Raw genomic sequence first — 27,359 nt, 5'->3', positions numbered from 1 at the left:
AGATTTTAAGGTGTCACTGGTCCTTTAGGTGGCCACATCAGCCAAGTCCAGTCTGTATTCTATTGAGAGTTCCCATGTGCCCCAGGGGAAATTGAAGCCTGGTAGTTGAGATGTTGGGTCAGAGAAAGTGACCTCCCCACCCGCCACGGGAATCGGAGCAGGCGAGGGGCGGACAATGGGAAGATTCATTGACCTTGGATGGGATTTTAAGGTTTCGGGATGAGCGAGACCATAAAATCCTGCCCAATGCGTTTATTTGGGAGGATGTTTCCTACCCCAGCTTTCCTCAAGATTTCATCAGTGTTGTGGAGTTGGAGATGTTTACTTCATGTCCAGAGTGGGTTTCATGGAGGTGATATGGGGGAGTCTTGAATGTCTCCACAGATGAGGAAATCCAAGTTGTTGCTGATACGAGTTATTTCTCTGTGTGTAACTGTGTCCCATCAAATAGAGGGACGATATTTGAGAAGACCACTGGACTGGAGTTGATCTCAGAATTCAAGAGATTATCTCATCACTGGGTGAAGTTGTGTGTTAGTGAGTTTGGTGTGATGTCTTGAGGCCCCTATAGGTACACAGTACTTAGCAGTCAAAAAAAACCAGAGCTATGACAGAAGCACAAGGGACTGTGGTTTTTGCACCGCAGCTTCTGCTGACATGTTTGTGAATGATGTTCACTCAGATCTTGGTGTTTCTGAGGTGGTGATAGTAAGTTAGGGACTGGTTAGCAATTACTCCAAAGTAGGTGGGAGTCAGGTCATGCCCACTTATTCTCCATGTAAAGTGACATTTACAGTGTTGTGTACCTTACGATTTTCAAGATGGAATGCAGAGACAATGGACTTGGCTGGGTTTGGTTGCAGTCTCTATTTGTAGAAATATTCAACCATTGTTTTGATAGGTTAGAGTTTATTGTGGCTTCCATATCCTGGAAAGATTTCGCCTGAGTTGTCAAGGCAATATTGTCAACGTAAATAAATTTTTATGATGATACGGTGGCCATGTTTCTTATGTAGATGTTAAAAAGTGTTGGTCATGGGACATGGCCCAGTGAGAGACAATTGTTGAGTGTTCCTGGAGTGCTGACCTTTTCATTCATTCATGGGATATGGGCGCTGTTCACCACTCTGCTGGGGCACGGGTCCTTGCCCTCCATCTCCATGCTGAGCTGGTCTTCATGGACAACACCGTGCTGCTGAACCTGTGGACCCTCCAGTATCACAGTCTTGGGTTAGTACTGCACCTGGGATTAGGGAGTACAGGGGTCTCCTTCCCTCTGGTGTCACACATCAGTGTCAGTCCCTCTGGTGCCAGACACCTGGACAGGCTGAGTGAGTGGGCATATGCATGGCACATGCAGTATGATGTGGATAAATGTGGATAGCAATAGTAAGAGGCAGATTATTATTTGAATGGGAGTAAATTGTGGGAGGTGGATATTCAGCAGGAACTTGGTGTCATAGAGGTTTACAGCGTGGAAACAGGCCCTTCAGCCCAACTTGTCCATGCTGCCCTTTTTTTAACCACTAAGCTAGTCCCAATTGCCTGTGTTTGGCCCATATCCCTCTCTCCCCATCTTACTCATGTAACTGTCGAAATGAATTTTAAAAGACAAAATTGTACTCGTCTCTACTACACCTCTGGCTTGTTCCAGACATTCACCACTCTCTGTATGAAAAAATTGCCCCTCTGGACCCTTTTGTATTTCTCCCCTCTCACCTTAAACCTATGCCCTCTTGTTTTAGACTCCCCTACCTTTGGGAAAAGATATTGACTAGCTGGTCTCTGGCCCTCGTCATTTTATAGACTTCTATAAGATCACCCCTAAGTCTCCTATGCTCCAGGGAAAAGAGTCCCAGTCTACCCAGCCTCTCCTTATACCTCAAACCATCAAGTCTCAGTAGCATTCTAGTAAATCTTTTCTGCACTCTTTCTAGTTTAATAATATCCTTTCTATAGTAGGGTGACCAAAACTGTGCACAGTATTCCAAGTGTGGCCTTACCAATATCTTATATAACTTTAACAAGATGTCCCAATGTCCTGACCAATGAAACCAAGCATGCCAAATGCCTTCTTCACCACTTTATCCACCTGTGACTCCACTTTCAAGGAACTATGAACCTGTACTCCTAGATCTCTTTGTTCTATAACTCTCGCCAACACTCTACCATTAACTGAGTAAGTCCTGCCCTGGTTCAATCTACCAAAATGCATCACCTTGCATTTATCTAAATTAAACTCCATGTGCCATTTATCAGCCCAATGGCCCAATTGATCAAGATCCCATTGCAATCCTAGATAACCTTCTTCACTGTCCACTATGCCACCAATCTTGGTGTCATCTGCAAACTTACTAACCATGCCTCCTAAATTCTCATCCAAATCATTAATATAAATGACAAATAACAGTGGAACCAACATCGATCCCTGAGGCACACCACTGGTCACAGGCCTCCAGTTTGAAAAACAACCCTCTTCAACCCCCTCTGTCTTCTGTCATCAAGCTTCATCCGCTTCATCCTGGACCACAATGTCTTCAGCTTCAACAACCAGTTCTTTATCCAGACACACGGAACAGCCATGGCGACCAAATTCGCACCTCAATATGCCAACATCTTCATGCACAGGTTCGAACAAGACTTCTTCACCGCACAGGACCTTCAACCGATGCTATACACTAGATACATCGATGACATTTTCTTCCTTTGGACTCATGGTGAACAATCACTGAAACAACTCTATGATGACATCAACAAGTTCCATCCCACCATCAGACTCACCATGGACTACTCTCCGGAATTGGTTGCATTCTTGGACACACGCATCTCCATTAAGGACGGTCACCTCAGCACCTCACTGTACCGCAAGCCCACGGATAATCTCACGATGCTCCACTTCTCCAGCTTCCACCCTAAACACGTTAAAGAAGCCATCCCCTACGGACAAGCCCTCCATATACACAGGATCTGCTTGGATGAAGAGGATCGCAACAGACACCTCCAGACGCTGAAAGATGCCCTCATAAGAACAGGATATGGCGCTCGACTCATCGATCGACAGTTCCGACACGCCACAGCGAAAATCCGCACCGACCTCCTCAGAAGACAAACACGGGACACGGTGGACAGAGTACCCTTCGTCGTCCAGTACTTCCCCAGAGCAGAGAAGCTACGGCATCTCCTCTGGAGCCTTCAACATGTCATTGATGAAGACAAACATCTCGCCAAGGCCATCCCCACACCCCCACTTCTTGCCTTCAAACAACCGCACAACCTCAAACAGACCATTGTCTGCAGCAAACTACCCAGCCTTCAGGAGAACAGTGACCACGACACCACACAACCCTGCCACAGCAACTTCTGCAAGACGTGCCGGATCATCGACACGGATGCCATCATCTCACATGAGAACACCATCTACCAGGTACACGGTACCTATTCTTGCAACTCGGCCAACATTGTCTACCTGATACGCTGCAGGAAAGGATGTCCCAAGGCATGGTACATTGGGGAAACCATGCAGACACTACGACAACGGATGAATGAACACCACTCAACAATCACCAGGCAAGACTGTTCTCTTCCTGTGGGGGAGCACTTCAGCGGTCACGGGCATTCAGCCTCTGATCTTCGGGTAAGCGTTCTCCAAGGCGGCCTTCACGACACACGACAGCGCAGAGTCGCTGAGCAGAAACTGATAGCCAAGTTCCGCACACATGAGGACGGCCTAAACCGGGATCTTGGGTTTACGTCACACTATCAGTAACCCCCACAGCTTACCTCCTGGACTTGCAGAATCTCACTGGCTGTCCTGTCTGGAGACAATACACATCTCTTTAGCCTGTGCTTAATGCTCCCTCCACTCACATTGTCTGTATCTTTAAGACCTGGTTGGCTGTAGAGATTCGCATTCTAATCAATATTCTGTAACTTGATTTTGTGTCTCTGTATGCCCTGTTTGAGAGCAGATATCCACTCCATCTGACGAAGGAGCAGCGCTCTGAAAGCTAATGACATTTGCTACCAAATAAACATGTTGGACTTTAACCTGGTGTTGTTAAAACTGTTATTCTGTCATCAAGCCAATTTTGTATCCATTTGACTACCTCACCCTGGATCCCCTGAGATTTAACCTTATGCAACAACCTATCTTGCAGCACCTTGTCAAAGGCCTTGCTAAAGTCCATGTAGGCAACATCCAACTGCATGGCCCTCATCTACCTACTTGGTTACCCTTTCAAAAAACTCAAATCAAATTTGTGAGACATGATTTTCCACTCACAATGCTGACTGTCCCTTATCAGTCCTTGCTTCTCTAAATGCTTGTAGATCCTGTCTCTCAAAATACCTTCCAACAACCTACCCACTACAGATATTAGGCTCACCAGCCTGTAGTTCCTATGCCTTTCCCTGCAGCCTTTCTTAAACAAAGACACAACATTTGCCACCCTACAATCTTCAGACACCTCACCTGTGGTTGTCAATGTTTCAAATATCTCTGCTAAGGGACCCGCAATTTCCTCCCTAGCCTCCCACAAAGTCCTGGGATACACTTCATCAGCACCCGGGGATTTATTTACCTTGATGCGCTTTAAGACTTCCAGCACCTCTTTCTCTATAATATGTACATTCCTCAAGACAGCACTATTTATTTCCCCAAGTTCCCTAACATCCGTCCTTGTGCATCAGTTGCTGTAAGTAAGCGCAGGCAATAAAGAAGACAAATGGTATGTTGGCCTTCATAGCAAGAGGATATGAGTATTGGAATAAGAATATTTTACTGCAATTGTACAGAGCATTGGTGAGGCCACACCTGGAGTATTGTTTGCAGTTTTGGTGTCCTTACCTGAGGAAGGATGTCCTTGCTATAAAGGGAGTGCATTAAAGCTGATTCCTGGGATGGCAGGTCTGTCATATGAGGAGAGACTAAGTCAGTTAGGATTATATTCATTGGAGTTTAGAAGAGTGAGAGGGGATCTCATAGAAACTTACAAAAGTCTAACAGGATTAGACAGGGTAGATTCAGAAAAAATATTTCCAATGGTGGGGAGTTCAGAATTGGTCATAGTTTGAGGATAAGGAGTAAACCTTTAGGACTGAGGTGTGGAGAAATTTCTTTACCCAGTGGGTAGTGAATCTGTGGAATTTACTACCACAGAAAGTAGCTGAGGCCAAAACGTTGGGTGATTTCAAGAATAAATTAGATATAGCTCTTGGGCTAAAGGGATGGGGGGAAGGGGGATATTGAATTTGATGATCAGCCATGATCAAAATGAATGGATTTTGTGGAATCACATGCAAAGGCCATTGCAAGGATGGAGTCTGTGACAGTCTGATAGTTAACAGATTCCAGGCAAACTAAGTTGCTGAGTCATTTAGGGAGCAGTGATCATTATATCAATCCCAATTCCAATTCTCCTCCCATACCTGGTGGTGCACTAAGGCAGACTTTTGTCTGTTTCCATAGCTAGTTATTCCTGGAAAATGTTACTAATCTGTCACCAGAGGCTTATAACTTGAGGGGCACCACTTCTCATCAAGCATGACTCACCAAGAGTCTCTCCCACTCTTACCCCCTGCCATTTGGCATGTTGGAATGATTTTGCAAGTTGACACTCAACGGGGACAATTCTCCCAGCCCGCTGCACTACTCGAGCAGCACTGCGGGCCGGGAGACATAAGCGGTGGCCGTTTTACAGGATTCACGCTGGGCGCCACGGCCTCCGTGTGTCTCCCAAAGTCAGTTTTTCAGTATCATCAGCTATACATTTTTTTGAGCATCATTTCTTCAAACCTATATAGGTCTTTAGTTAGGGTTTCCCAAACATTTTGTCTGTTTCCAGCTCCTTTTTCCATTGTGTCCAAATGTGGCACCCCTCCCTTGTTGCATTTCCTGCAGCATCCCCCACCGGTCTCAGTCTCTGTCGCTGTAAAAAGGAGAAGCCCTCCTTCTGCCCTGGTCACTTGCACTTCTTTTAACCACATCCCTTTTCTTCCAAATGTTGTAGTTCCAATATTGGACTGGTATACAATGTCCTGTATACTTTCAAGGCACAACAACAGGCCTCGACTGGATTTGCCACTTGCTGGATATCTTTCCCTGTCCAGCAGTTGCATTCACTGTGGCAATGCCCAATCTATGCAGGGAATGGATGTAAAACACAGAAATGACTGAATCTTGACATAGTGCCAGATCTGCAATTAGCAACATCAACTGCCATGCACTTGCAACACTGCTACTATGACAGGGCCATACTCGAGATTATGCCAGTGACATCACAGTATTTCAAGTAACCATGATGTCAGTACCATTAAATTGGAGGATGATGTTAAAGTGTTCAAAAAGGAAGCACTGAGACAAATGATACTCAACTTAAGGTTGACCATTCTCTACTGAGGTCCATTTGTTTGTTTTACAGGTTAAATTCAGTGATCCTGCACTCCCAGTATGGAACTGCACTCACAGGGAGCCGCAATTAGGCAACACCACTGGAGAGCTGATCCTCCAATTCATACTTCAGTTCAGTTGAGGATGACTTCCCATGAGAATGCCTAAATTAATTTTAAATATAGAGCACCCATGTAAGAAAGTAAACAAAGGATTATAATGCCTTATAACACAACATGAGTTGGTCCCATTTGGAAGGATCAAAAAAATTGCATATGAGATGGCCTTTGTCAACACTCATGTCAGCTGTGACATGCAGAAATAATAGTGGAAACAACAGCTAGATTGCAGTGTGGACGCGCAACTTCTGTGAGAATGAGGGAAGTGCTGTCCATTATTCCTTTTGGGATCATTAGACATTAAATTTGAAAATAAAAATACTCATTTTAATGTAGAATGTACCAGAGCATATTTGCTAAAAACTTATAGAGATATGTGCAGGATATTCTGGAGGGTCTGAAAATAGATAAATCCCCTGGTCCGGATGGGATTTATCCAAGGATTCTCTGGGAGGCAAGAGAAGTGATTGCAGAGCCTCTGGCTCTGATCTTCAGGTCGTCGTTGGCCTCTGGTATAGTACCAGAAGATTGGAGGTTAGCGAATGTTGTCCCATTGTTTAAGAAGGGGAACAGAGACTTCCCCGGGAATTATAGACCGGTGAGTCTCACTTCTGTTGTCGGCAAGATGTTGGAAAAAATTATAAGGGATAGGATTTATAGTTATTTGGAGAGTAATGAATTGATAGGTGATAGTCAGCATGGTTTTGTGGCAGGTAGGTCGTGCCTTACTAACCTTATTGAGTTTTTTGAGAAAGTGACCAAGGAGGTGGATGGGGGCAAGGCAGTGGACGTGGTATATATGGATTTTAGTAAGGCGTTTGATAAGGTTCACCATGGTAGGCTTCTGCAGAAAATGCAGATGTATGGGATTGGGGGTGATCTAGGAAATTGGATCAGGAATTGGCTAGCGGATAGGAAACAGAGGGTGGTGGTTGATAGTAAATATTCATCATGGAGTGCGGTTACAAGTGGTGTACCTCAGGGATCTGTTTTGGGGCCACTGCTGTTTGTAATATTTATTAATGATCTGGATGAGGGTATAGTTGGGTGGATTAGCAAATTTGCTGATGACACCAAAGTCGGTGGTGTGGTAGACAGTGAGGAAGGGTGTCGTAGTTTGCAGGAAGACTTAGACAGGTTGCAAAGTTGGGCCGAGAGGTGGCGGATGGAGTTTAATGCGGAGAAGTGTGAGGTAATTCACTTTGGTAGGAATAACAGATGTGTTGAGTATAGGGCTAACGGGAGGACTTTGAATAGTGTGGAGGAGCAGAGGGATCTAGGTGTATGTGTGCATAGATCCCTGAAAGTTGGGAATCAAGTAGATAAGGTTGTTAAGAAGGCATATGGTGTCTTGGCGTTTATTGGTAGGGGGATTGAATTTAGGAGTCGTAGCGTTATGTTGCAACTGTACACAACTCTGGTGCGGCCGCACTTGGAGTACTGTGTGCAGTTCTGGTCCCCACATTACAGGAAGGATGTGGAGGCTTTGGAGAGGGTGCAGAGGAGGTTTACCAGGATGTTGCCTGGTATGGAGGGGAGATCCTATGAGGAGAGGCTGAGGGATTTGGGATTGTTTTCGCTGGAAAGGCGGCGGCTAAGAGGGGATCTTATTGAAACATATAAGATGATTAGAGGTTTAGATAGGGTGGATAGTGATAGCCTTTTTCCTCTGATGGAGAAATCCAGCACGAGGGGGCATGGCTTTAAATTGAGGGGGGGTAGTTATAGAACCGATGTCAGGGGTAGGTTCTTTACCCAGAGGGTGGTGAGGGATTGGAATGCCCTGCCAGCATCAGTAGTAAATGCGCCTAGTTTGGGGGCGTTTAAGAGATCCGTAGATAGGTTCATGGACGAAAAGAAATTGGTTTAGGTTGGAGGGTCACAGTTTTTTTTTTAACTGGTCGGTGCAACATCGTGGGCCGAAGGGCCTGTTCTGCGCTGTAATGTTCTATGTTCTATGTTCTATATCGAGAAAAACCCTTATGTTCTTTTTGCTGTCTTCCCTCCCTCAGTAGTACAATCTGTGTATTGATGCCTAGCAACCATTTCCATGAGTAGACTTGGGAGGTTAGTGTGAGACTTTCTTTTATTTGACAAAATAAAATGATGGTTGAATTGCTTTAGCTGTAGTCATAATTAGAGAGTTAGTGAATGTGTTTCTCTAGAATAAACCAACCACAGGTTAGATTGCTACAGTCTTGGCTGAGAAAGAAATATGTTGGAGTGATGATAGACACGGGCTACACTTACGCAACATGTTAGTTAAAAGATAAAATGTAAAAGTGATTCAATGGCACTTGCTCAGAAAATCTACTAACCGCATTAACCACCATTCTGGAACAAATGAAACATTATCCCAACCTGATATATTTTTGGTATAAATAAAATAATTAATTGACTTCCTTAAATGAAAATCAACAACAATTTGCATTTATTATGATATTTTTAATGAGGGTGGCACAGTGGTTAGCATTCTGCCTCACAGTGCCAGGGACCCTGGTTCGATTCCTGGCTTGGGTCACTGTCTGTGTGGAGTTTGCACATTCTCCCCATGTCTGAATGGGTTTCCTCCAGGTCTTCCGGTTTCCTCCCACAGTCCAAAGATGTGCGGGTTAGGTTGATTGGCCTTGCTAAATTGCCCCTTAGTGTCAGGCAGATTAGCAGGATAAATATGTGGAGTTACGGGCTAGGGCGAGGGTGGGATTGTTGTCAGTGGAGGCTCGATGGGCTGAATGGCCTCCTTCTGCACTGTAGGGATACTATGTATTTCTATTCTATGTGGAAAACTTCCTGAAATGTTTCACAGATACTCAACCATTAGAGGTAGATGGTTTTTGTGTTGGATATAATAGGGAGTCATAAGCTCAGCTCAGAGACAAACGAGATGCCAGGTATGCTAACAATCTGCCTATATCCCCTGCCAATGATGTACCCCCCCCCCCCCCGCAACAAACCGTAACTATCGGATTGTTCTGTGCAGAAGTTGGTTGATTTTGCCTCGTGCAAAACTGACCAGATGGCAGTGGAGCACCTATTTACCATCCACAGCTTGCAATCCAGATAAGTCTCATAGTATGCCTGAGCCTGTTTCATCCAGTTAGTATTCAACCAATGTTTTATCCTAGTAAGATGCAATGAAGCATCAAATCTACTTATGAAAGCATATTTGATGCCTGGTTTGACAAACAACAAATATACTGCCTTCAGTGCTGTTATAGTGGGTACACTAAGCATATTCCTATTTGAATATGTATACTGATGTATGTAGTAAGAATAAGAATGCATGGGTGACATCATCAGGAGTATGGGCTTACTCGGGTGATTATTTTAATTCTGAGGGATCTGCAGAGCTGCCATGAGATTCTGTGTCCATGCTGTACTGTTCATTATATTTCTGTGAGTAAAGAAGATTAAGCATCAGAAAATGTTCATTTACCTTTGTCAAGTTACCGCATCATTTTGACGACACAAAGTTTTGCATAGTGAGTAGCAAGAGTCATAGAGGTTTACAGCATGGAAACAGGCCCTTCGGCCCAACTTGTCCATGCCGCCCTTTCTTTTTTAAAACCCCTAAACTAATCCCAATTGCCTGCATTTGGCCCATATCCCTCTATACCCATCGTACCCATGTAACTATCTAAATGCTTTTTAAAAGACAAAATTGTACCTGACTCTACTGCTACCTCTGACAGCTTGTTCCAGACACTCACCACCCTCTGTATGAAAAAATTGCCCCTCTGGACACTTTTGTATCTCTCCCCTCTCATCTTAAACCTATGCCCTCTAGTTTTAGACTCCCCTAACTTTGGGAAAAGATATTGACCATCTAGCTGATCTGTGCCCCTCATTATTTTATAGACCTCTATAAGATCACCCCTCAGCCTTCTACACTCCAGAGAAAAAAAGCCCAGTCTATCCAGCTTTTCCTTATAACTCAATCCATCATTCTAGTAAATATTTTCTGCACTCTTTCTAGTTTAATAATATCCTTTCTATAATAGGATGACCAGAATTGCACACAGTATTCCAAGTGTGGCCTTACCAATGTCTTGTACAACTTCAACAAGACATTCCAGCTCCCGTATTCAATGTTCTGACCGATGAAACCAAGCATGCTGAATGCCTTCTTCACCACTCTGTCCACCTGTGACTCCACTTTCAAGGAGCTATGAACATGTATCCCTAGATCTCTTTGTTCTGTAACTCTCCCCAACACCCTACCATTGACTGAGTAAGTCCTGCCGTGGTTCAATCTACCAAAATGCATCACCTCGCATTTGTCTAAATTAAACTCCATCTGCCATTCGTCAGCCCACTGGCCCAATTGATCAAGATCCCGTTGCAATTGGAGATAACTTTCTTCACTGTCCACTATGCCACCAATCTTAGTGTCATCTGCAAACTTACTAACCATGCCCCCTATATTCTCATCCAAATCATTAATATAAATGTTTGTCTTCATTGATGACATTTGACTCCCTTATTGATGTTCGGTCAGAACATTTACCTCTTTTTAGGTCGGTCAGAACATTGAATACAGGAGTTGGAATGTCTTGTTGAAGTTGTACAAGACATTGGTAAGGCCACATAACAGTGGACCCAACACTGATCCCTGAGGCACACCGCTGGTCACAGGCCTCCAGTTTGAAAAACAACCCTCTACAACCACGAGGCTAGTTTGCCTCGAGAGCAGTGGTTGAAGGCTCTGACCAGGGAGTTCATGAGTTTACTGACGAAAAAGAAGTTAGCAGCACCATGACAATATTCGGGACTATCAGTGAGTTTGTGGGAGAGAACGGGGACTGGACTGAATATGTGGAAAATTTGGAACATTCTTTCTTTGTGAATAAAATTGCAGAGGAGGCTGAAAAGCGCTCAATTCTCCTGAGTGTGCGTGGATCAAAGATTTACAAGCTCATGAGGAATGTAGCAACATCACAGAAACCGGGGGACACTTCATTCGCGGATTTAGTTGTACTTATTCAGAATCTCCACAATCCTAAGCCCTCAGTGATTGTGCAGTGGTTCAAGTTCCATAGCCATTTTCATAAGGCAGGACAGTCTGTAGCTAATTTTGTTTCTGAATTAAGATGTGGCGATGCCGGCGTTGGACTGGAGTGGGCACAGTAAGAAGTCTCACAACACCAGGTTAAAGTCCAATATGTTTATTTGGTATAATGAGCTTTTGGAGTGCTGCTCCTTCATCAGGTGAGTGGAGAGTTGGATTCTCAAACACTATATAAGTACATAGACAGAAACCCAATTGCAAGATAATGGTTGGAATGAAAGTCTTTACAAGTAATCAAATCTTCACAGGTACAGACAGTGCGAGTGGAGAGAGGGATAATCACAGATTAAAGAGGTGTGAATTGTCTCAAGCCAGGACAGTTAATAGGATTTTGCAAGCCCAGGCCAAATGGTAGGGGTTACACATAGTGTGACATGAACCCAAGATCCCAGTTGAGGCCATCCTCATGCATGCGGAACTGAGCTATCAGTTTCTTCTCGGCGATTCTGTGTTGTCGTGTGTCTTGAAGGCCACCTTGGAGAACACTTACCCAAAGATCGGAGACTGAATGCCCTTGACTGCTGAAGTGTTCCCTGACAGGAAAGGAACACTCCTGCCTGGTGATTGTCGCGTGGTGTCCATCTGTTGTCATAGCATCTGCATGGTCTCGCCAATGTACCATGCTCAGGACATCCTTTCTTGCAGCGTATGAGGTAGACAACATTGGCCGAGTTGCATGAGTATGTACCATGTAACTGGTGGGTGGTGTTCTCAGGTGTGATGGTGGCATACATGTCGATGATCTGGCACATCTTGCAGAGGTTGCTGTGGCAGGATTGTGTGGTGTCGTGGTCACTGTTCTCCGGAAGGCTAGGTAGTTTGCTGCGTACGATGGTCTGAGGTTGCGCGATTGTTTGAAGGCAAGTAGTGGAGGTGTGAGGATGGCCTTGGTGAGATGTTTGTCTTCATTGATGACATGTTGAAGGCTCCAAAGAAGATGTCGTAGTTTCTCCACTCCAGGGAAGTACTGGGCGACGAAGGGTACTCTGTTGGTCATGTCCCGTGTTTGTCTTCTGAGGAGGTCGTTGCGGTTTTTTACTGTGGTGCGTCGGAACTGTTGATCGATGAGTCGAGCACCATATCCTGTTCTTACGTCTTTCAGCGTCCATAGGTGTCTGTTGCATTCCTCCTCATCTGAGCAGATCCTGTGTATACGGGGGGCTTGTCCATTGGGGATGACTTCTTCAGTGTGTTTTGGGTGGAAGCTGGAGAAGTGGAGCATCGTGAGGTCATCCATGGGCTTGCGGTACAGTGAGGTGCTGAGGTGACAGCCCTTGATGGAGATGCGTATGTCCAAGAATGCAACCGATTCTGGAGAACAGTCCATGATGAGTCTGATGGTGGGATGGAACTTGTTGATGTCATCATGTACTTGTTTCAGTGATTCTTCGCCGTGAGTCCAAAGGAAGAAAATGTCATCAGTGTATCTAGTGTATAGCGTTGGTTGAAGGTCCTGTGCGGTGAAGAGGTCTTGGTTGAACTTGTGCATGAAGATGCTGGCGTATTGAGATGCGAATTTGGTCCCCATGGCTGTTCCATGTGTCTGGATAAAGAACTGGTTGTTGAAGGTGAAGACATTGTGGTCCAGGATGAAGCGAATGAGTTGTAGAATTGCATCTGGAGATTGGCAGTTGTCAGTGTTGAGTACTGAGGTCGTTGCAGCAATGCCACCATCATGGGAGATGCTGGTGTAGAGTGCTGAGATGTCCATTGTGATGAGGAGTGTTCCTGATTCAACTGATCCATGGGTGCTGAGTTCCTGTAAGAAGTGCGTAATGTCACGACAGGAGCTGGGGGTTCCTTGTACGATGAGTTTCAGGAGGCCCTCAACATAGTCAGAGAGATTCTCACACAGGGTCCCATTGCCTGATACAATGGGATGGTCTGGTTTGTTGGCCTTGTGTATCTTCGGGAGGCAGTAGAGATCTCCCAACGTGGCGAGTACATGGGATAAGAGCACAGAGGGTGCTCTGAAGGTCTGGATCAAAGGTCTTGATCAGCCTGTTAAGTTGGCAGGTGTATTCTTTGGTTGGATCTGCTGATAACTGTCTGGAGTGTTCCTGGTTGTTTAGTTGTCGGTACACTTCTTTGCAGTAATCCGTTCTGTTCAGTATGAACCTTTGCTGGTTTGATGACAATGTTGCGGATGGTCTTGTGAACGTGGATGGCGTTGCATTGTGCTTGGGTGACGTTCAGGGCTGTCTTGTGAGTGCAGCTGATGAACCTGGCATTGACGCATCTCCTGACGGCTGAGTATACATGTTGCGCATACATGTCAAGACGTATGACAACGGGTGAACGGACACCGCACGACAATCACCAGGCAGGAGTGTTCCCTTCCTATCGGGGAACACTTCAGCTGTCTAGGGCATTCAGCCTCCGATCATTGGGTAAGCATTCTCTAAGGCGGCCTTCAAGACACACGACAACGCAGAATTGCCGAGCAGAAATTGATAGCCAAGTTCCACACACATGAGGACGACCTCAACCGGGATCTTGGGTTCATGTCACACTATGTGTAACCTCCACCATTTGGCCTGGGCTTGCAAAATCCTACTAACAGTCCTGGCTTAAGACAATTCACACCTCTTTAACCTGTGATTATCCCTCTCTCCACTTGCATTGTCAGTACCTGTAAAGACTTGATTACCTGTTAAGACTTGCATTCCAACCATTATCTTGTAATTGAGTTTCTGTCTATGTACGCTACGTTTCTGAATTAAGACAACTCTCTGAACATCATGACTTTGGGATAGTGTTGAAGGCATTCTCTGGGACAGATTAGTCTGTGGTATTAATGAGGACAGCATACAGTGCTGCCTATTGGGAGACACCACATTGACTTTCAAGAAAGCTCTAAAAAATTCTTAGAGATTAGGAATGGATGCCAATAGTACAGAAGATATTCAAAAGATGGTGCACAGGTGGGCGCAGTGCTTCAAATGAGAAAAGAGGCAGCAAACAAAAAGGCAAAAGCAGTGGAGTGTTTCAGGTGTGCGGGGAGACACCACACAAATAATTGCAAATTCATGGACATCGTCTGTCACTGTTGCAACAAAAAAGAGCATATGACTAAAAAGTGCAGGGGTGCTAAGAGCAAGTCGAAGGCTGGGCTGGAAGATTCAAATTCAAAAAAGCCTCAGTCAGCTGCACATCACCTGGAAAGCGCAGAGCAGGTAGAGGAGTGCTCCTACAACATGTTCAATGTGAGTAAGGTGCCTACAGAGCCTATGAATGCTCCAGTGGGGTCGATGGAAGGGAAATTAAGATGGAAGTGGACATGGGAGCCTCTACATCTGTTATCAGTGAGGAGACCTACAGAAAGACTGAACAGATACCACCATTACTCAGGCAGGGATGAAATGACCGAAGTACACCAGAGAAACTATACCATTGCCTGGGGCATTAGAGGTGGATATTGCATAAAACAGCCAAGAAGCAAGAGCATGGCTCCTGGTGGTAAAAGGGAAAGGGCCTAGTCTACTAGGGTATGACTGGCTCAGTAAAATTCCGTTGAAATGGAGCAAGATAAAGCACACACAAGACACACAGGATGTCATTCAGAAATATCCTGAGGTTTTCAAAGATGAACTGGGTACATTGCATGGCAGTACAGTTAAGTTTTCTGTAGCTTCTCAGGTTACTCTTCACTTTTTCAAACCCAGGGTAGTGTCCTATGCCATGCAAGGCAAAGTGGAAGAGGAGTTGGAGCAGCTGCATGGCTCATCTGCAATTCCATTCAACATTGAGCCCATTCAGTTCTCACACTAAGAAGCTCCAATTGCTGTTGTTCTTAAAGGTGATGGTAGGGTGCGCATTTGTGGGGATTACAAACAACATCAATCAGGCCTCCAAGCTGCAGATGGAGGATCTGTTTTCAATGTTTGCAGGAGGCAAGATGTTGTCAAAACTTGACATGAGCCATGCCTACCAGCAGCTTTTATTAGAGGAGGATATAACACTCTCAAGAGTTTGTTCAAATTCAACTGTCTGCTTTTGGGGTGTCCTCCAGTCTGGCGATTTTTCAAAGGACAATGGATAATCTGCTGTAGGGGATTCCTCATGTAGCAGTTTACTTGGATGATATCTTAATCACAGGGAAAACTGAGGAGGCGCACCTCAGCAACCTGGATCAAATGTTGAAGAGATTTCTACCTAAAGCGTAGAAGTGCATCTTCCTGGCACAGAGTCTCGAATATCTGAGTCATAAAATCACAGAGTAGGGTCTATCCCCAGCAGAGGACAAAGTCAGAACACTCAAAGAATCTTCAAACCCCAGAAGTGTGTCCGAGCTCGTTTCTAGGCATGGTAAATTACACAGAAAGTCTCTGCCCGACCTTTCAACAGTGTTGGTGCCACTCTTCACAAAGAAACTCAATGGAAGTAGGGGCATGCACAGAAGAAAGCTACAGAAGAAAGTACAGACCACAGGACACTGATGAGCCTTTTTAGTGAAGCCAGGTGCATTCCTCTCAGCCTCGGTGAGAACACAGTGCTGGGCTCTCACATTGTCAGCCTACCAGTATAACATTGTGTACAGGGCAGAGAAGGACAATGCAAACAGATGTGCTGAGTCATCACCCTTTCCCGGACTTGCCCACCAAGAAATCTTTTCCTCCAGAGACAATTTTATTGCTTGAGAGGCTTTCAATTTCTGTGATAACACGAGCCCCACAGGGAGATCAGTCACTGATTCCCCATGGACCAAGTGGGGGTTATCACAAATGCCAAACATTAAGCAGTGGATGGACCGGGATCCTGTTGTATCCCAGGTGAGGATATTATTGCAGCGACAAGGGACTTGTGCATAGCTGCTGCCAGGTTATGTGTCCATGCTGTGCTATTCATTATATATTTTTGTAAGTAAAGAAGATTAAGCATCAAAACATGTCCATCTACTTTTGTCAAGTTACCATAAATGCAGTAAAATGTCTCAAGGCATTTCAAAGGAGAAATATAAAATGAAATATGACACTGAGCCAGATAAGCAGATACAAGTTCAGATTACTCAAAGCTTGCTCAAAGAGCCAGGTTTTATAGAGTGTCTTAAAGGATAACAGTGAGGTGGAATGGTGCAGAGAAGAAATTTCAGATCATTATGAAAATAAAATATAATAAAATATAAATAAAATAAACATTTCATTGATGTGTATCCAGTTTATTAATGTGTATTGCCTTAAAGGTATTTATTGCAACAGAAATAACATTTGTTATTAAATGCAATAGAAATAACATTTGGGGCGGCACGGTAGCACAGTGGTTAACACTGCTGCTTCACAGCTCCAGGGACCTGGGTTCGATTCCCGACTTGGGTCACTGTCTGTGTGGAGTTTGCACATTCTCCTCGTGTCTGCGTGGGTTTCCTCTGGGTGCTCCGGTTTCCTCCCACAGTCCAAAGATGTGCGTGTTAAGTTGATTGACCATGCTAAAATTGCCCCTTAGTGTCCTGAGATGCGTAGGTTAGAGGGATTAGCGGGTAAAATTAGTAGGTATATGGGGGTAGGGCCTGGGTGGGATTGTGGTTGGTGCTGACTCGATGGGCCGAATGGCCTCTTTCTACACTGTAGAGTTTCTATGATGATTTCTATGATTTGTAGTTCAATGGTAGTGCTGTCACCTCTCAGTCAAAGAAAATGGCCAGAACTCTACCACCTCGCCTGCCACGGAATTGGCACGGGCGAGGGTCCGACAATGGAAATCTCCGTTGACCTCGGGTAGGAATTTCTGGTCTCGCCCGAGCGAGACCATAACATCCCACCCAATGAATCAGGTCACACTTCTGACTGATAAATAGATCCAAGCCAGATCTACAAAATGTTCCAAACAAGACACATCATTTCCTTGATTCACAGGATGCAGCATTATAGATTTCTGCCTCCTAACTATCCATGATGTGGAGATGCCGGCATTGGACTGGGGTGAACACAGTAAGAAGTCTCACAACACCAGGTTAAAGTCCAACAGGTTTATTTGGTAGCAAATACCATAAGCTTTGGGAGCGCTGCTCCTTCGTCAGATGGAGTGGAAATGTGCTCTCAAACAGTGCGCAGAGACACAAAATCAAGTTACAGAATACTGATTAGAATGCGAATCCCTACAGCCAACCAGGTCTTAAAGGTACAGACAATGTGGGTGGAGGGAACATTAAACACAGGTTAAAGAGATGTGTATTGTCTCCAGACAGAACAACCAGTGAGATTCTGCAAGTCCAGGAGGAAGCTGTGGGGGTTACTGATAATGTGACATAAATCCAACATCCCGGTTTAGGCCGTCCTCATGTGTGCGGAACTTGGCTATCAGTTTCTGCTCAGCGACTCTCAGCTGTCGTGTGTCGTGAAGGCCGCCTTGGAGAACGCTTACCTGAAGATCCAAGGCTGAATGCCCGTGACCGCTGAAGTGCTCCCCTACAGGAAGAGAACAGTCTTGCCTGATGATTGTCGAGCGGTGTTCGTTCATCCGTTGTCGTAGCGTCTGCATGGTTTCCCCAATGTACCATGCCTCGGGACATCCTTTCCTGCAGCGTATCAGGTAGACGTGAGATGATGGCATCCGTGTCGATGATCCGGCACGTCTTGCAGAGGTTGCTGTGGCAGGGTTGTGTGGTGTCGTGGTCACTGTTCTCCTGAAGGCTGGGTAGTTTGCTGCGGACAATGGTCTGTTTGAGGTTGCATGGTTGTTTGTTCCATCCCACCATCAGACTCACCATGGACTACTCTCCGGAATTGGTTGCATTCTTGGACACACGCATCTCCATTAAGGACGGTCACCTCAGCACCTCACTGTACCGCAAGCCCACGGATAACCTCATGATGCTCCACTTCTCCAGCTTCAACACTAAACACGTTAAAGAAGCCATCCCCTATGGACAAGCCCTCCATATACACAGGATCTGCTTGGATGAAGAGGATCGCAACAGACACCTCCAGAAGCTGAAAGATGCCCTCATAAGAACAGGATATGGCGCTCGACTCATCGATCAACAGTTCCGACGCGCCACAGCGAAAAACCGCACCGACCTCCTCAGAAGGCAAACACGGAACACGGTGGACAGAGTACCCTTCATCGTCCAGTACTTCCCCGGAGCGGAGAAGCTACGACATCTCCGCCGGAGCCTTCAACATGTCATTGATGAAGACGAACATCTTGCCAAGGCCATCCCCACACCCCCACTTCTTCCCTTCAAACAACCACGCAGACGCTACGGGGAAACCATGCAGACACTACGACAACGGATGAATCACCAGGCAAGACTGTTCTTTTCCCGTGGGGGAGCACTTCAGCAGTCACGGGCATTCAGCCTTGCATCTTCAGGTAAGCGTTCTCCAAGGCGGCCTTCACGACACACGATAGCGCAGAGTCGCTGAGCAGAAACGGATAGCCAAGTTCCGCACACATGAGGACAGCCTAAACCGGGATGTTGGATTTATGTCACATTATCAGTAACCCCCACAGCTTCCTCCTGGACTTGCAGAATCTCACTAGCTGTTCTGTCTAGAGACAAGACACATCTCTTTAACCTGTGTTTAATGTTCCCTCCACCCACATTGTCTGTACCTTTAAGACCTGGCTGGTTGTAGGGATTCGCATTCTAATCAGTATTCTGTAACTTGATTTTGTGTCTCTTTGCACTGTTTGAGAGCAGATTTCCACTCCATCTGACGAAGGAGCAGCGCTCCGAAAGCTTCTGGTATTTGCTACCAAATAAACCTGTTGGACTTTAACCTGGTGTTGTGAGACTTCTTACTGTCCTAACTATCCACCCAGTTTCTCAGCAGACTCTAATTATATGTGCTCTCAGTCCTTATAATGCTCATCACACGAAGCTGCATCAGGCATACCTAAAAATAAGGCAGTCAGTCTGCAAAACAAGACTACTTGCAAGCCAAAGAGCAGACACAGCATACAATAGACATAGCTAAGTAATCCCACAACCAATGGATCAGAACTAAGATCTACTGTCCTCCCACATCCAGTAGTGAATCATAAAATCCCTACAGTGCAGAAGGAGGCCATTCGGCCCATCAAATCTGCAATGACTCTCAACAGAGCATCCACCCAGGCCTAATCCCTGTAACCCCGCTAATCCCCCTAACCTACACATTTTTGGACACTAAGGGGCAATTTAGCATGGCCAATCCTCCTAACCTGCATATCTTTGGACTGTGGGTGGAAACTGGAGCACCCAGAGGAAACCCACACAGACACGGGGAGAGTGTGCAAACTCCACACGGACAGTCATCCAAGGCCGGAATTGAACCTGGGTCCCTGGCGCTGTGAGGCAGCAGTGCTAGCCACTATGCCACCCTTGGTGGACAATTAACTCACTGGAGGAAGCGGATCCACAAATATCCCCATCCTCAATGATGGGGGAGGCCAGTACATCAGTGCAAAAGATAAGGCTGAAGCATTTGCAGCCACCTTCAGCCAGAAAGTGCCTTGTAAATGATCCATCTTAGCCTCCTGAGATCCCAAGCATCACAGATGCGAGTCTTCAGCCAATTAGATTCACTCCACGTGATATCAAGAAACAGTTGAAGGCACTGGATACTACAAAGGTTATGGACCGTGACAACAATCCGGAAATAGTACGAAAGACTTGTGCCCAAGAACGTGCCATGTTCCTCGCCAAGCTGTTCCAGCAAATGCTTCAGCCTTATCTTTTGCACTGATGTACTGGCACCTACCCGGAAATGTGGAAAATGATGTACTGGCACCTACCCGGAAATGTGGAAAATTGCCCAGGAATGTCCTGTACACCAGAAACAGGACAAATCCAACCCGGCCAAGTATCAGCCCATCAGTCTACTTTCAATCATCAACAAAATGATGGAAGGCATCGTCAACAGAGTGAGCAAGCAGCACTTATTCAGCAATAACTTGGTCACTGACACTTAGTTTAGGCCCCACAAGGGCCAGCTCCTGACCTCATTACAGCCTTGGTGCAAACATGGACAAAAGAGCTGAACTCAAGAGGTGAGGTGAGAGTGATTGCCCTTGATAAATAGCAAGTAACATTCACACCACACAAATCCAGGCACTGACCAGTTCCAACAAGACAAAATTCAACCATCCCCCACTAACATACAATGGCATAACCATTGCTGAATCCCCCTTGAATAACATGCTGGGGTTACCATTGCTTAGAAATTGAACTGGACCAGTCATTAAAATACTATGGCGACAACAGCAGGTAAAAGACTAGGGATTCTGCAGAGTGTAACTCACCTCCTGACTATCTAAATGCAGTCCACCTTCAACAAGGCACGAGTCAAGAGTGTGATGGAATACTCCACTTGCCTGGATGATTGTGACTCCAACAAAACTCAAGAAGTTTGACACCGCCAGAACAAGGCAACCCATTTGATTGGCACCCTACCAAGTTAAATATTCACTCCCTCCGCCACAGGGACAGCAATGTATTTCACCCACAAGATTCACCACAGCAACTCAAGGCTCATTCGGCAGCACCTTCCAAACTCATACTCCAACCACTTCGAAGGTCAAAGGCAGCAGATGGAAAGGAATACCACCACCTACAATTTCCCCTCCAAGCAATCCACCATCCTGACTTTGATTTGATTTGATTTATTATTGTCACATGTATTAGCATACAGTAAAAAGTATTGTTTTTTGTGCGCTATACAGACAAAGCATACCGTTCATGGAGAAGGAAATGAGAGAGTGCAGAATGTAGTGTTACAGTCATTGCTAGGGTGTAGAGAAAGATCAATTTAATGCAAGGGAGGTCCATTCAAAAGTCTGACAGCAGCAGGGAAGAAGCTGTTCTTGAGTCGGTTGGTACGTGACCTCAGACTTTTGTATCTTTTTCCCGACGCAAGAAGGTGAAAGAGAGAATGTCTGGGGTGCGTGGGGTCCTTAATTATGCTGGCTGCTTTGCCAAAGCGGGAAGTGTAGACAGAGTCAATGGATGGGCTGGGAGGCTGGTTTGCGTGATGGATGCCTACATTCACAAACTTGTAGTTTCTTGCAGTCTTGAGCAGAGCAGGAGACATACCAAGCTGTGATACAACCAGAAAGAATGCTTTCTATGGTACATCTGTAAAAGTTGGTGAGAGTCGTAGCTGACATGCCAAATTTCCTTAGTCGAGGCGTTGGTGGGCTTTCTTAACTATAGTGTCGGCATGGGGGGACCAGGGCAGGTTGTTGGTGATCTGGACACCTAAACCTTGAAGCTCTCGACCCTTTTTACTTCGTCCCCATTGATGTAGACAGGCATGTTCTCTTCTACGCTTCCTGAAGTCAATGACAATCTCCTTCATTTTGTTGACATTGAGGGAGAGATTATTGTTGCCGCACCAGTTCACCAGATTCTCTATCTCATTCCTGTACTCTGTCTCGTCATTGTTTGAGATCCGACCCACTACGGTGGTGTCGTCAGCAAACTTGAAAACTGAGTTGGAGGGGAATTTGGCCATAGTCAAAGGTGTATAAGGTGTACAGTAGGAGGCTGAGAACACAGCCTTGTGGGGCACCAGTTTTGAGGATAATTGTGGAGGAGGTGTTGTTGCCTATCTTTAATGATTGTGGTCTGTGGGTTAGGAAGTTCAGGATCCAGTCGCAGAGGGAGGAGCCAAGGCCCAGATCATAGAGTTTGGAGATGAGTTTCGTAGGAATAATGGGTGTTGAAGGCTGAGCTCCAGTCAATAAATAGGAGTCTGACACTTGGAACAATACCGCTGTTCCTTCATTGTCACTGGGTCAAAATCCTGGACCTCCCATCACTGTTGGTGTGCCTTCACCACACGGACTGCAGTGATTCATGAAGTTGGCTCACCACCACCATCTCAAGGGGCATTAGGTATAGGCAATAAATGCAGTTCTAACCAGCAATGCCCTCATCCCATGAAGAAATAAAAAAAATCCCTTGAGAGAATTTTTTAAAACTTGTGTACCTTTAGCAACATAATCAACCAACCATTAACAGATTCCCTTTCTTTAAACAAAATATTTATATCATACCAAAAAGCGATCAAATAAAAAAACTGAATTTCCATATTTCTTACAATTCATCAAAACACAAGACCTCTCATGGGGCCTCCTACTGTTTCTGGGAGCATGCATTTCTCTTTGTAGAACAGTCTGGTCATTGGTGATTTGCACCAATTGCATTTTATTTAAAAAATCTATTTTCTTGCCAACATTCTCTTTTATCTAGCAAGGTCAACCTTTTCTCAATGACACTCTGTTGAATGAACATCATCCCAAGAAGTAGTCATCCATGCAGCATTCAATGGGCAAGCTTTTCTCAAAATGCCCTTTGAAAAGGATTTCCTTCAGAATGTTAATTAATTATAATACCATATCTGTTGTGTTTATGCAGCTGAGTACTTTTTTCTTCACTTTTCAGGTCAGAGGACAACACTTTCCACTTTTCCCCACTAAGAAAATAATAAACCTAGCTGCATTCGAATATCCATCTGGAAGATTGGCATGGGAAGTATCATTAAAAAGAACTAATTTCATATTTTTTGGATCACCCAAGTCTGGAAATTTGAGTGTGTCATTCTCCGAAATTGATTTCTTTAATATTTTTGCATTCAAGTGCCCAGAAAAGGTGGAACTAATTGTAGCCCCTTCCAAGGGCAAAGGATGATCACAAGTCACAGAATGTATTTTTGGATTTCTCCCATAGACCAATGGATAGGCACTATAGCTCCCAACCATATGAAGCAAATTCTTTGCATGGGTTGTTCACACCAGCAAACGTTAGCTTACAATTTGGTTCGTCAGCTGAGATCTAATGGAGCATCTCATTAATCACCGTGTGATTTATTTCACAAAGCCAATTAATTACTGAAGGGGTTTTCAGCCACATTGTTCAGCATTACAATGTTCATATTTTCACACACGTCGCGAAGTTGGTCATTGGGCCCATTTCCCCCATTGTCAGTCAGGACCCCAGTTTGGTACTATCAATTTTTCCATGATTTTATCTACAATCACTCTTTTACCTTTACTATGTATTACTGCAGTCAGACTGAATCTTGTTGCAATGTCTATGAAATGTAAAATGAAAGGGTCGGATTTTCCCAAAAAAATTCTAAGTGCCGAATTCACATAAAAACTGAAGTAATTCCTGCTGGTTTTTTCAGCGGGATTTTCAAAATAAATCTCCCACAGTGTGCATCACAGAGAGCCCTAATGTGAATCTCATTAAAAAGCTGTGGGCAGGGCCTATTCCCGCTGGAGAGGTTGGCAGCATAACGCTGAGCGGGCCACTGTGCATGCACCAATCTGTCAGTGCCGAGATCGGTGCATGTGCAGTAGCCCCGCACTGCCAGACTTCCAACCGCTGGCCAGTTCAATTGCTAGACAGCCCCGTGACCCCACATTGCTGGCTGTGCAATCCTCTCTCCCCCTGGGCTGCCTCGATCCCCACTCACACCCAATATTCAGCCCCGATTGCTGGCCTCCCTCTGTCACCAAACCTGTGCAGAGTGGCAGCGGGACCCCCCATGCCCACTGATCTCTCTCCAGAGCCCCCCCCCCCCATTAGCCACTGTCCCTTCTGACTCCGCTGCCTTAGCACAGCCAAGCTGGCAAAGCCCAGGGGCACCTCACCCTTACCCCCGACCTCCTGGGGCAGCTTCCATGGCCCCTCTTCACTCCAGCGGGGTCAGGCCACCAACTCTGCACTAGTGGGGAGCTATTGTAAACCCCGCAGGAGTGAAACACTCCTGGCGGGGGGGAGGAGGGAAGGCTAGCTGGGCTGGAGATTTCAGTGCCTGGCCGCTAATGACATGTAAATGAACATTAGCATAATTTATACAGTTCGCGCCGATTTCTGGCGCAGAGCTGAAGACGCCAGAAATCCGGGGACCGGAGGCCATGGCGCCTGGCGGGAAGCCTGCTACACTGCCTCCATTTGAGGTTCCCAGCCTGCTGAGCTATAGAGCAGCGGGCTGGGAGAATTGTCCCCAAGACATTTCCGTCCTTGTCCAATGCCTTTAAATTCATAGCTGTTGCTTCATTAAAGCCTCGTGCTAATACAAGACATACAATAAGTCATGATGGTGTCCTTTGATACCTCTTTCATATATCACATTTTTCACTAATCTCTTCAATAAGTTTTGTGTACTCATTATCAACTGCCCCTGTATCCTTTAGTAGGATTTTTAATCTGTGACAAGAGGGATGAACAAATTGTCGATGCAATTTAAAGTCAATTTGCTTTTTTCTCTCAAATTCCTGTCACCTGATGTCATTAACACTTCTTTAACATTCTGATTAGGTGTTGTTAAAAGGATGCAATAATGTCCTAATTGGGAAAATTGCAAATCTACTGATTTAACAAAGACATTTGCTTTATCATGTTCCAAGTCAAATTTCATTTGTGTCTTTTTCATGGATGGTTTGCTCAGCAGCAAGGTTTCCTCACTAGATATTCCAGCTCTGCAAATAAAGTGACTTACCCCATTAGTCAACATGGAATCACCACTCTTTTCAGTGAGTTTAACATGTTGTCATCCTGAGTCTGAAGCAAGTAGAACTTTCATATTCCTTGACCTTACTTTGACCCTTACTGCTGAGTGAATTAAATAACATTTCCAACAATCTATTCCACATACTGTGGATGTGCAACCACTGTCCAATATGGTGTAATTAAATGAATCCATGACTATGACATTCTTTGCTGGACTGAAGGTTCTTATGACCAATATAATTCCCTCAATATCTTCTTCCACTTTCGACCCTTCCATATCATGCTTTTGCTCAAAAATCCTGTTGTTCCATTTTGGATAATTTGGTGCATAATGGTATTTCGAATCATATCTGAAACACCAGTTAATAATTCACTGAGAATTCCTGGGGTTCATTCTTCTGTTATTACTGCATTCCTGTTGTTTGCCAGATCTGCCAAAAAGGTTTCCACCCTCATGTGTTCATCTGTGATTCTTCTGTTGAATTGATGCTACACTCCCTATCTGAACAGTATTGAAATGTTGTGAACATTGCACCCTCCATGTCTTGTGACACTCCTGATTGTACTATTTGTGCAGGAAGACTACTGGAAATTATGGTTTTCCCTTTTAAAACCTCAAACATCAGACCCAAAAGCATGTCACTTTCTGGAAATCTCACTCCAGTTAAGACCTGGATCAACAATTTCGCACAATCCAACAGTTCGAAAGCAGGCACTGAATTGGGAATTTCCAGATAGGATTTCTACAATCTTGCATATAGTCTGTTAAACTCCATCATATGGTCCTCTTGAGAATAGACATCCATCTTTCTAAATTTATTAAAGTCCAACCTGGGGCTGCAGACGGACTTGAACAGGTTAGGAGAGTGGGCAAAGAAGTGGCAGATGGAATACAATGTGGAAAAGTGCGAGGTTATGCACTTTGGAAAGAGGAATGGTGGCATAGACTATTTTCTAAATGAGAAAATGCTTAGGAAATCAGAAACACAAAGGGATTTTGGAGTCATTGTTCAAGATTCTCTTAAGGTTAATGTGCAGGTTCAGTCGGCAGTTAGGAAGGCAAATGCAATGTTAGCATTCATGTCGAGAGGGCTAGAATACAAGAGCAGGGATGTACTTCTGAGGCTGTATAAGGCTCTGGTCAGACCCCATTTGGAGTATTGTGAGCAGCTTTGGGCTCCATTTCTAAGGAAGGATGTGCTGGCCTTGGAAAGGGTCCAGAGGAGGTTCACAAGCATGAGCTCTGGAATGAAGAGCTTGTTGTATGAGGAACAGTTGAGGACTCTGGGTCTGTACTCGTTGGAGTTTAGAAGGATGAGGGGAGATCTTATTGAAACTTACAGGATACTGCGAGGCCTGAATAGAGTGGACGTGGAGAGAATATTTCCACTGGTCAGAAAAACTAGAACCAGAGGGCACAACCTCAGGCTAAAGGGATAATCCTTTAAAACAGTGATGAGGAGGAATTTCTTCAGCTAGAGAGTGGTGAATCTGTGGAACGCTTTGCCGCAGAAGGCTGTGGAGACCAGTTCATTGAATGGCTTTAAGACAGAGATAGATAGGTTCTTGATTAATAAGGGGATCAGGGGTTATGGGGAAAAAGCAGGAGAATGGGGATGAGAAAAAAATCAGCCATGCTTGAATGGCGGAGCAGACTCGATGGGCCGAGTGGCCTAATTCTGCTCCCATATCTTATGGTCTTATGGTCTAACCTTGCCTTGTACGCATTTAATAGATCATCCCTCTTATAAATTTTATCCATAAATTTCAATAGGATATTAAAACTTTCCTTAGTGTCTAACTGACAGTTTCTAGCTCTAAAAATACATCGAAAAAAGCAAGTTACTCTGGATGCTGTATTCATAATCAACCAACCATTAACACTGAGCACATAATTCAGGCTGACACTTCAGTAGACTAGTAAGGGAGTGCTGCACTGTTGGAGTACCATTTCTCAAATAAGACATTAAACTAAGGCCTAGTCTGCCCTCTCAGGTGGATGCAAAATAACCCACAGTGATATTCACTGAAGAGCAGAGGAATTTTCTTTGTGACCTGATCAACATTTATTTCTCAACATTACCTGAAACAGGTGATCTGGACATTTATTTCATTACTGTTTGTCATAAAATCCCATTGAATCCCAACAATACAGAAGGAGGCCATTTGGCCCACCAAGTCTGCACCGACCCTCCGACAGAATATCTTACTCAGGCCCTATCTTGGGACACTAAGGGACAACTTAGCATGGCCAATCCACTTAACCTGCACACCTCCGGAATGTGGGTGGAAACTGGACCACCTGGAGGAAACCCATGCAGACACGAGGAGAATGTGCAA

Source organism: Mustelus asterias, chromosome 8 (genome assembly GCF_964213995.1).
Source record: "Mustelus asterias chromosome 8, sMusAst1.hap1.1, whole genome shotgun sequence".
Classification (NCBI taxonomy): Eukaryota; Metazoa; Chordata; class Chondrichthyes; order Carcharhiniformes; family Triakidae; genus Mustelus; species Mustelus asterias.
Note: the sequence above shows the minus strand (reverse complement) of the source record.